The following is a 12155-nucleotide window of genomic DNA, read 5'->3' on the forward strand; positions in this document are numbered from 1 at the left end:
ATCACAGCTTGTCCCACTGGAAATCTGAAGAGTCAGTCTGTGACTGGAGCCCACTCCATGAATGGAGGGAATATTGCCAACTTTCAGTGTGTGGGGGTAAAAATGCTCAGAACTCTGAAGTGGAGGGGGCTTACTTTTAGCAATGAGGTGGCCAAGGATTCTCAGCACACCTTCTTTTTAACAGAAGAAAGCATTGGAACAAAGGCAAGTGGTACCTAGCTTGCCATCAGCAACATGGAACTATTATGATTTGTTTTATATCTTTATTTTGCCATTTACATGCTTATTTTTAATAGGGCTAGATGACGGGGATGAGTGGTGTCAGCTTAAGTGCAGGGCTGGTGGGCCCATGAGCCTTGCTGAGGCAGTCACCTCAGGCAGCAAGCTGGGGACAGTTGAGAGGGCTGGCGGGTCTGAGGAACCTCAATCGCTGCCTGCCCACTGAGACTCTTCCCTCCTCTTCTGCCCCAGGGAGCACACTGCTCACACCACCTTCTCTTCTCCAGCCTCATTTTTTCTCCCCTGCCTTCAGCACACCGGGGTTTCCCCAGGCCGCCTCCAGTCACTTCATGTGGAGGAGGAGGAGGATGTGGGTGCCATTTTCCATTTTGCCTCAGGCGGCAAAATGTCATCTGTCGGCCCTGCTTATGTGGGTATCTAGGTAGGTAGGGTGTCTTCTCCCTACCTCAATGAATTTGTGGACTCTTGCTTTCCAAGCCTCCAAGTTTATTGGCCCCGTCACAGTTTGTGCCTGTGCATTCCACAAAGCAATTAAGTACTACATGAAGAACCTTTTCCATGGTCTGTAATTTCCCCATCAACGATAGTTCTAGTATTAGATGAAAGAAACTCCCCCTCTAACCACTTTGTGTTCAAGCCCTTGAATATCTTGGCTGCTGCCTTCGTGTTCCTTTTAACTGCAGAGATAATACATGAAATTGTAAGACTTTGTTTACAATTAGAAAGTTTTAAATATATTATTATGCCACCCACATTTCCGTTCTGTTTCTTCCGCAATGAGTCCGGGGGTGCCAACTTGAATAAAATATCCCCCCCCCCCAAAGTGGCCACCTGGGCCACTTATTGTATCTCCTCAGTGAGCGGTGGTTGCGGCCTGAAACGGGGCCTCCCTCGCTGCTCAGACGCAACACACCATTTTGAGCGCAGCACGTCTCCCTCAGCTGCCGTGGGGGCTCAGAGGTTCCTGCCAAACCCGCTAATTCAAATGAGCCAATCCATGGCAGCCTTAGGGCTGATGAACGGACCTGAGAGAGGCAGGCTTCACTCAGGTCCGCTCGGCAACTATAATTCCCAGCTGACCCTGCCCTCTTTGTTGCAGCAATCCCATTGCTAAGGCAAGTCAGGTGGGGAAGAGTGTCACTTAGAAGTTCAGTTATGAGGCACTAAATGGGAATAACATTTAAAAGATACTCAACGGTATACTTTCAAAAAGGGAAGAACAGCAACAGCAATGTTTCCCAAAGTATAGTGAGGGGAAAGAGAAGAAACCTTTGTTTAATGTGTGTGTGTGTGTGAGAGAGAGAGAGAGAGAGAGACATTAAAGATGACAGGAACTAGCACCACCTTTGCACAATAAAGTGAGGAGAACTGGTAGTCATCAAACGTAGAGAAATGCTATACATCAGACAGGCTGAGGTCGCAAAGGCAGCTTGTGTCCATAAAATAAAAAATGGTGGTGGTGGTGGAATCAATAAGCAAAAAGGGAAGGTTGCGCAGCTGTGTATGCACAGAGAAACATGGTTTTTAAAGAAGAGACTAAGGTAAGGCTACCAGATTTTCTTCAATAAATCCGGGGAAACTTTTCAGCTTCCTACTAAACTGATGGATTGATTTGTAAATCCGGGGACTGTCCGCCGGAAAATGGGGATGTCTGGTAACCTTAGACTAGGGAGGACTTGTGAATAAAACTAGATTTATTACAGAACAAATGGGAGTCATTGAGCAGAAATAAGAAGTTGCTGTATGACAAGACTTTACCATCTAAGTTTCCTGATATCCAGGGTTGCCAGATCTCCAGGGCTGACCTGGGCTATCCAGGCGTTAATGCACCATAGAGGCTTGTTTAGGTCATGTGTGTCAATAGCTGCTTCTCTGAATGCTGCGGCTGCTTCAACAGTCAGTTCTAGCCCAGGAGACTCAGGTTGTGTCCACACTTCAATTCGTCCTGCACTTTCTTAGCACTTGTATCACATCAGTAGCACTGAACCAAAAGTTTTTCATTTATATTTCAATACAGAAACACACACACACAAATGCTTTTTTACCACTATATCAGAATGAACAAACAAAAGCACCTTAAAACTTGAAAAGAAATTTGTTCCCCTTCCTATCTGATCCTTTTTGGGGCTCTGGAACAGAGAAACACACACTTTCCCTTGTGGCACATTGTATGGCATTCCTCTTTAATCTCTTTCACCTCCACACCTTCAGTCTCCATCCATGCCACAACTGTCACAACTTTGGTGGTTTTAGGCCTTGGGCGAAATCCTTTAGTCTATGTTCCCTAAATGGGGGGTGGTGTGAAGTGGTGACTCACCCCCCACCCCGTGCCGCGGTGATTCCAGGGTTCCCTGTTAAAGGGGTTTGTGTGAAGGGAATCACTGTCCATACACTGAAAGGTTGTCAGTTAACTCCCCTGGGTTGCACAGAAAAGGGCCCTGGCTTGCTGCGTAAAATAAAAGTCTTGCAGTGCCCCCTCCCTGGATCCAATTAACCCTGATGTGCCTCAGTCCCCCGGCTGGGAGGGATACACACCCAATGCCTAAGCCAAGGTCTTCCTGAAAGTGTTAATAAAGTTGTGGCCAATGTAAATCCCATAACACTTCATGAGTTAGTCATTCCTTCTGGTGGTCTCTCGACGATCAGGGGGTCTCCGCCTGGGCATGCAGTTAGCACTGATAGAGAAATTAACCACAAAACCACAAACCTTTTGGTAGCTATGATTGCATGTGGTAACTGGAACTGCCACACAGTTGCAAATACAGCAGTTTAAGGAATGTACACTCCAAAGTCATCTTACCTCACATCTTTGCAAAAGGTGGGAGGGTGCTTTTTTGTTCTACTACAGTTTCTTGTATTGTAACTTGAGAAAATAATTTTAAAATATTTTCTAAAAAGTGTGTCAAATGACTCTTGTTGGTCTTGCTGAACAGTTTCTTTATGAGCCAGAACCCAAATGCAAAGACCGCTGACTAGTTGGCTGCCTTGGGAATGGTAACTGTGAGTTACACACAAGGTCGCTATGCAGCTAACCAAGACTCCAGAGGCTGATGCTCTGAGTCAAAAGGGAGCCCAGAGCAAGAGAGCACGGCTGTCCAGGTAAGCAACTCAGAGGTGTTCTCTTCAGCGCAGAGGGACTGGCCTTTATCCTGAGGGCTTTGCTTTCTAGAATTTCAAGCCATAACACATGCAGAGCCCTTTTCACAAGGACAAAGAAGCATTGGATAAGAAGCATCAGCTATCACAGGAGGGAGAAGAGAAGCAGAGGTTGTGCTTTGCAAAGAAGAATTGGCTTGCAACTCTTGCAGAGGCCCATCTTTTCTCTCTTTACACATGTACATTTACATCTGTGATATTACACAGGTGCTGCTGATAGGAACAGCAGTCAAAGTAGATGGTGCACAAGGGGACAATTCCTCTTTCTTACCATTGGGTGACAAAGTCCAAAAAAATATAATAATAATCAATGAGGGCTACAACTTTAAAACAGAGTTTTAATGCGCAAAGGAGAGCAAAAATCTCGGTTCGCACAAAAGTGCTATACAAACCTAAGCCTAGTGGGGCAGTGTAACAGGACCACCATTTTGTTTCTTCAGTGGTAGTCCTGCCTGGCTTGGGCAAAGTCCCATACACCCGGAAAAAGAAAGAAATGAAAGAGAAGGATTTGGCAGGATTTTATCTTAATGCCCAATTCCCTTTAATTCTGCGACCTGAATTTGTGAGTATGTGACTGAATCCCATAGGTAATATAATAATAACCTGGAAGTGTCCCTAATTCGTTCTCTGAACATCCATCTCTGACAAATAGAAAGGGTCCCTCCAGAATAATGCAATTCCACAACGTGTCATTGGCACAACAGTACATTAGTGGTGAATTTGTTTTTGACTTCCCATGCATCCTTCTGCTTTTCTAATCGTTCTGTGATGTTTCCCAAGTCTTACCACATTATTGCCATATGGAGGGACACAACAAAAGTGGGAACCCCCCTAAAGAGCCTCAGAAAACTTGTGAGATGAAAATTTACAGGATTTTAACAGGAAGTTGCAGGACATGAATTAGCTGGAAACAAAGGAGTACATGAGCCCCAAAACATTTGCAGAAGCAAATGCTACTGATATATACTGAAAATAGTTGTGAATTTTAATTAGAAGGACGTCCAGAGAGTCCATAAGAAAGATAAATGGTAAATTACCATAGTCCTTTCACAGAATATGCAGCTCTCATAGAAAATAAAAAAGGAAGGAAAGACTCTTTTGTCCCTTTTCCAATGAAGGTGTAAACGAAGTGGTGTAGACCACTTGGTCTACGCAACTGCCCCTGCACCTCTTTTCAGCATGTCAGCCGAGGAGTGCAAAAGCACTGGGATCCTCCACATTTGTCACCAGACTGCTGTCTTGTGGGTTAGATGTGCAACCCATAAGGGAGTCTGCCAATTCTTGGCAGTACGAAGAAGAATGACATCGAAACACCAAGTTGGAGGGGGAGAGGTTTTCTGTCAAAGCAGTTGCTCCAATTGTACCACTGATAACCCAGTCTGGCACAGCTGAGTCTCTCAGGCCATAGCCCAGGGGTAGGGAATTGGAGGAATGCTGTTGACATATTATATCTTGATTTATTAAAATAAATTTTATTAAGGTTTATAATGAAAATTTTAATTTTTTTCCTCTATTTTTAAACTAACTAATAATTTTATCTAGATACAATAAAAACATGCAAAGTGGTAGGGTGTGTGTGTGGAGAAATTGGGGAGGAGAAAGAAAGAAAGAAAGAAAGAAAGAAAGAAAGAAAGAAAGAAAGAAAGACGGATGTTAAAAGATAAAGATAGAAAAATAAGATTCAGAAAGTAAAGAACTTCCGATTCTTCATCTGTCTGCTATATAAAAACAATATTCACTTCATCCAACCCAATATCACATCCACCACTCATAGTATATCTTTTAATAAAAAAATTATTGATATTTTATTGATTTTTTTTCAATTATAAAGTAATATAGTGGAACCTTGGCTCCTGAATGCCTTGGGAGCTGAACAAACAAAAACCGGAAGTAATTGTTCCGGTTCTTTGGAATGTTCTTTGGAGGTTGAACGCCGGGCACGGCTTCCGCAGCTTCTGATTGGCTGCAGGAAGCTGCTGCAGCCGATCAGAAGCCCTGCCTTGGTTCCCAAACTGTTTCAGAAATCGAACAGACTCCCAGAACGGATTAAGTTCGGGAACCAAGGTTCCAGTGGAACCATTCCACTGTAAAGTGATACAAAGAGAAAGAACAAAGAACACAACACACAACTGTGTAAAAACATTGTATTAAGATATAAAAAAATATATCAGCCTCTTGGCTACCATTAGAGTGCATAAAATCTATTTTTGTTGTCCCATTATTAACTTCCATATAGTTGGTAAATGATATATCTTGATTTCAGTAAGGCTTTTGAAAAAAAAACCAACACCCATGATATTCTTGCATAGAAGCTGGTGGACTGAATGAGGATTCTGTTAGGTGGATTAGTAGCTGGCTGGTTGACCAAACCCAAACGGTTCCTCATCTTCCTGATAAAAGGTAATAAGTAGGGTACTGCAGGGTTCTGTCCTGGGCCCACTGTTGTTCAATGTCTTTATACATGACTTGGACGAAGGAATTGTGGGGATGTTCATCCAATTTACCGGTGACACAAAACTGGGAGGAGTAGCTAATGCTGGGATTCAAGGTGACCTTAACAGATTGGAGAACAGGGCCCCAACTAACAAAGTGAATTTCAATAGGAAAGAATAGGAAGCAGTTGTTTCAAGACCAAGTCTCGCTGTGCTTAGAGTAAAATTAATCCAATACATCTGCTTCCATTTTAAAACACTTTACAGTGGTACCTTGGGCTAAGAACTTAATTCGTTCTTAACCTGAAACTGTTCTTAACCTGAGGTACCTCCCGCTGCCGCTGTGGCACAATTTCTGTTCTCATCCTGAAGCAAAATTCTTAACCCGAGGTACTATTTCTGGGTTAGCGGAGTCTGTAACCTAAAGCATCTGTAACCTGAAGCATCTGTAACCTGAGGTACCACTGTACTTTGGCCTTGAAGGACATTAGAAGCTATGCAGAAAGTTTTCAGGAGAGAGTGGAAAGACTCCTCAAGCAAAAGAACCCCAAAACCTCTACTATCCATTTCCCAACTAGTCTGCTGCAAAGGAACAAGTGGCGCTGTGCTCTAAACCACTGAGCCTCTTGGGCTTGTGGATCAGAAGGTCAGCTGTTAGAATCCATCTGATGGGGTGAGCTCCCTTTGCTTGGTCCCAGGTCCTGCACACCTAGCATACCAGTGCAAATAGATAAATAGGTACTGCTGTGGCGGGAAGGTGAATGGTGTTTCTGTGTGCTCTGGCACTTGTCATGGTTCTCTATGCGTCAGTAGCAGTTTAGTCATGCTGGCCACGTGACCCGGAAAGATGTCATGCGGACAAACGGCAGCTCCCTTGGCCTGAAGCAAGATGAGCATCGCAACCCCATAGTCGCCTTTGACAGGACTTAACCATCCAGGCGTTTTTTACCTTTACCTTTTTACCTGCTGCAAGGTAAAACTGTATAGAAATTTGTTCATGTATGCAGCTACAGCGGTAAGAATGTTACTTGTCCGAAAATGGAATGAAGAAGAAGTCCCAGCAAAGGAAGAATGGATACAAAAAAATATGGAATATGCAGAAATGGCGAAACTTGCTGGAAAAATAAGAAATCAAGATAAGAAACTTATAATAAATGAATGGAAACGGTTTATTGTATAAAAAATAAATTATAAACAAATAAGATCACTGGCAGGATGATTGAATTAACCAGAAGTTTTATAACAATATATATTTAAAGTACAGTCATACCTCGGATGACAGCCGCTTTAGGTTGCGTTTTTTTGGGTAACGGACTGCCGAAACCCAGAAGTACCAGAATGGGTTACTTCCGGGTTTCAGCGATCAGGCATACACAGAAGCGCCGAATAACAACCTGCGCATGTGCAGATGCGGGTTGAGAACCCTGCGGGTTGCGAATGTGCATCCCACATAGATCATGTTCGCAACCTGAGCGTCCACTGTATATACTTAATTAGCAAATTCAACTAATTTTGATATTCAGAAATACTTTAAAACCTCCTTGAATGTTTCTGGTGTTTGTTCCAACCTGCAGCAGGAGGAGAAACACAAATAGAGTTACATCTCCGATATGGACCATGATCAAACATCCAGGGAAGCATCCTGGCTCTTTCACCACAATATCATACATGTAGCAGCAGTCAGCAGCTGCCTTAGCATGGCTGGGGTCTAGCATGGGCTAAGGCAATAGTGCTCAGATTGATAGTAAAGGTAAAGGTACCCCTGCCCGTACGGGCCAGTCTTGACAGACTCTAGGGTTGTGCGCCCATCTCACTCAAGAGGCCGGGGGCCAGCGCTGTCCGGAGACATTTCCGGGTCACATGGCCAGCATGACATCGCTGCTCTGGCGAGCCAGAGCCACACACGGAAACGCCGTTTACCTTCCTGCTAGTAAGCGGTCCCTATTTATCTACTTGCACCCGGGAGTGCTTTCGAACTGCTAGGTTGGCAGGTGCTGGGACTGAGCAACGGGAGCGCACCCTGCCGCGGGGATTCGAACCGCCGACCTTTCGATCAGCAAGCCCTAGGCACTGAGGCTTTTACCCACAGCGCCACCCGGTTGCATAATTGCAAAATCTTTTCCTGTGGCATTTTGCCAATTCCTCTGACAGGTACTGGCAAGAGTCTTGAACTAAGACTGGGCAGACCAGGGTCTACAGCCACACTAGGCCTTGAAGCTAAATGGGAATAAATGGGAGACGTACTGGAAGCCAATGCAGATCTCTCAGGACCAGTGTTATGTGGTCCATAAGAACTTAGACACCCCAAATCTCCGCCTCCCCTCCCTTCACCTCCCTTCATTGTCGCTTTCTTCACTGCTGGATGAGGAGCTGCTTTCCAGAATCACTGGGGGCTCTCTGTACGCCCATGCCTCCCCCACCCTTTCGAGTGGCATATCCCAGGCCTTCGCCCACTTTACATAATCCACCTCCCTGGTGTCTGGAGGTGTGAAACCATCGAGGAAGGTATTGACCCTCTTCTGCTCCTCCCCCACCACATATCCGTCTTCAAATTTTTTTCCCCAAATTGTATCTGACTCCTCGGAACGTCGCTCCACATCAGAGGTCTCAGCAACTTCATCCCCCGTTCCCTCCTCCCCCCCGGAGGATTGGAATCCCTCAAAGGTCCCCTCGTCGTCTGTAGATCCGAACACCTCTGCGACAAACCTCTCCGGGGGTTTGGGCTTGTCTGGGAAGAGATCGTGGAACTCCTCTATGAGATACGCCTCCGTCACCTGCTCCGCAGGAATCCACGCGTTTTCCGAAATGGGAGCATCCTCCCAAGCAACTAGATATTCTAGTTGATCTCCGTTCCACCTGGAGTCCTGTATCTCCGTCGCTTCATTATATTGTTCTCTTTCTTCTACGCTCGGTGAGGCGGGCTCCTCCTGCTCCCTCTCCAGGAAGCCGTGCCCCTCCCTGTAAGGCAACAGCAGTGACCTGTGAAACACCGGCTGTATCCTCATGTTATCCAGCAACTTAGCCTAAACGCTACTGGGTTGACCTGCTGTGTCACTTCAAAGGGGTCTACCCTCCTAGGCTGCAATTTCTTGCACCCCCTCTCAGGGGCAACCCCTGAGATGACAACCACACCTTGTCCCCCACCTGGATGACCTCCCCTGGTCTCCTATGTTTGTCTGCCTCCTTCTTGTATGCCTCCTTGGCTCTCTCCAGAGTTTTCTTGAGCTGTTGGTGTATGGCCTCCATCTCTTCCACAAATTGCTCTGCGGCCGGTATACTCCATTCCTCCTCCTCCCGCCCTGGAAAGGCCCTGGGGTGACACCCGTAATTGGCAAGGAAGGGACTCATCCCTGTGGACACGTGTTCAGCATTAATGTATGCAAATTCTGCCAGTGCTGGCTTCTCCACCCAATCATTCTGCCTCTGATTGACGCAACAGCGCAAGTACTGCTGCAAAATAGCGTTCGCTCCCTCCACCTGTCCATTAGTTTGTGGGTGCCTTGCTGTCAAGAAGCTCATGTCTACCTGCAACAAACTCATGAGTTTGCGCCAGAAACGCAAGGTGAACTGTCTTCCACAATTGGATCTTACCCTAGAAGGCACCCCATGCAGCCGAAAGATGTGATCCATCCACAAACAACTCTGCTGTCACTACATGAGAGTATGCCACAAAGTGGCACACTTGGGTCAGCAGATCCACCACCACCATAACTGCCGTCTTACCTCTGGACAGGGGCAGGTCCATCACGAAGTCTATGGATACCACCTCCCATGGCCTCCCAGGTGTTGGCAAGGGTTCTAGCAACCCCGCCGGGGCCGCCCTTTCCCTCTTTGCTCTCTGACACACGTCGCATCCTCTTCCATAATCCCGCACATCCTCCCTTACTCTGGGCCACCAAAAATCTGCACAGCTACCCATGAGCAACCACAAAGACTCCTGGAATGCTGTCAGATGTGCAGGTGGTTGCTCGTGAGTAACCAAGCAAGACTCCGACCTGTCTTTTTCAGGTTTTATTGGTGCAAGCTATTTACAGTGCACAACTCCAAAGTTCATGTCCGTCTTAGTCACTTGCAGATTCCAGGAGTGCCCCTTTCCGGTTTCTCCCCCAGCATAATCATCATCATCATCGGGCTGAGTTTTCCCAGCCACTCTGGGCGGCTTCCAATCAAGTGTTAAAAACAATACAGCATCAAATATTAAAAACTTCCCTAAACAGGGCTGCCTTCAGATGTCTTTTAAAGATAAGATAGCTGCTTATTTCCTTCACATCTGAAGGGAGGGTGTTCCACAGGGCAGGCGCCACTACTGAGAAGGCCCTCTGTCTGGTTCCCTGTAACCTCACTTCTCACAATGAGGGAACCACCAGAAGGCCCTCAGAGCTGGATCTCAGTATCTGGGCTGAATGATGGGGGTGGAGACGCTCCTTCAGGTATACAGGACCAAGGCCGTTTAGGGCTTTAAAAGTCAGCACCAACACTTTGAAATGTGCTCAGAAACATACTGGGAGCCAATGCAGCTCTCTCAGGACGGGTGTTATGTGGTCCATAAGTACTTAGCCACCCCAAATCTCTGCCTCCCCTCCTTATGTTTCACCACTCTGCGCAAGCAGAGTGACGGAAGGGGCGTTTGTGGTTGAGGCTTTCTCCATTGCCGGACGAGGAGCTGCTTCTCAGAATCACTGGAAGCTCTCTGTACCCCCTACCTCCCTCCCCCTTTCCAATGGCAGTTCCCTGGCAGACTTTAAGTGAAGAAACTTACCCAGTATCCTCTTCTGAAGCCACACTCACACCTGCAGCAGGAGGGGAAACACAAATAGAGTTACATCTCCTATATGGACCAGGATCAGACATCCAGGGAAGCATCCTGGCTCTTTTACCACACTTAATATCATACACGGAGCAGCATTCTGCAGCTGCCTAAGCATGGCTGGGGTCTAGCATGGGCTAAGGCAAAAGATTGATGGACTGTTGCATACTTGCAAAATCTTTTCCTGTGGCTTTTTGCCAATTCCTCTGACAGGTAGTGGCAAGAGTCTTGAACTAAGACTGGGCAGACCAGGGTCCACAGCCTCACTAGTCCCTGAAACTCACTGAATGCCGAGTCACTGCCTCTCAGCGTGGTGGTGGGAATAAATGGGGGGGGGGGGAGGAGAACTATGTACCACCCCTTGAGGTCTTGGCAGAGCAAGGGTTCCACATTAGCTTCACGTCTCTTGATGACATCAAAGTTGATGCATAGCTCCAAAGGGGCAGAAGACCTGCTTGGCTCAGAATTGAGGATGGGCAGCAAGGATTAGACACTTTAGCAGCATGTTTCTGTCCCAAGAACCAAGAATATGGCTAAGCGGCTAAGGATAAGGGTAAGTATTCCCTCATGAATTTAAGGCTTGGACCACATAATTCACAATAATAAATAAGAGTGGGGGAGGGCGAATAGGGAGCGCGTGTTTCAAGACCAAATCTTGCTGTGCTTGGGCTAAATTATGCAGTTACATCCGCTTCCATTTTAAATCTCTACTTTGGCCCTGTAGGACATTAGAGGCTATACGGAAAATTTTCAGGCGTGGAAGGAAACCTCAAGAAGAAGAACCCCAAAAAGAAAGAAAGAAACTTCTGCTGCCCATTCCCAGCTAGTCTGCTGCAAGGAGCTGCATAATACCGAAAGGAAGGAAGGAAGGAAAACAGAAAGAAAGAGAATGTAATGGTTATCTCACGATATTGAAACTTACTGGACGGACTCGGCATGGGTGGTTCTGACATTGGTTCCTGAGGCAGATTCTGTATATTGGTCTCCATGTTCAATTCTTCCTCAGAGCTTTCAGTACAAGAGATTACGACAGTGGGCATCGGCCCTCTTGTTGAAGGAGTGCTTATTTCCTGGTGGGGAACATCTAGGATTCCAGAGTCTGAGGAACTCTGAGATGTAGAAAGATGCAAAGCTAAATCATCCATTGCACAAGCTTGATCCAGTTGAGATGTTTGGGGCTGAGGACTAGAAGATGCCTCTGGCAACCTGATAAAAGAAACATCTTGTCAGGCATGCAAGGTGAGGAAGACATATGTGGATCAAACTGCCACTTACTCTTCCATGCAAAAAAAGAGTCAAGCTGTCAGAACAAGCCAAATAAAATAATTTCTTTATAGACACAGGGCAAAAATTGAGCCATAAGTATATATTGAGTCAGTGTTGCAATGGACAACCGTGTAGTGAAAAATGGATTTTTAGGGGAGTCTTTCTGGGGTGCATGTGTTTGGAATTTCTATGCCCTCATATGCTGAGGCACAACATGGGGAAACTTATCAATGTCAATTGAACGGCAGGCACGC

The 12155-nt window shown here is 46.1% G+C and overlaps 1 long non-coding RNA gene across 1 annotated transcript in view; it reads right to left on the reverse strand.

Moving 5' to 3' along the window:
* Positions 1 to 12155, reverse strand: part of LOC310669724 — a 550125-nt gene that overhangs the window by 122530 nt on the left and 415440 nt on the right. The window lies entirely within an intron of this gene.

This window comes from Podarcis tiliguerta, assembly GCF_965153285.1.
Source record: "Podarcis tiliguerta genome assembly, chromosome: Z".
NCBI lineage: Eukaryota > Metazoa > Chordata > Lepidosauria > Squamata > Lacertidae > Podarcis > Podarcis tiliguerta.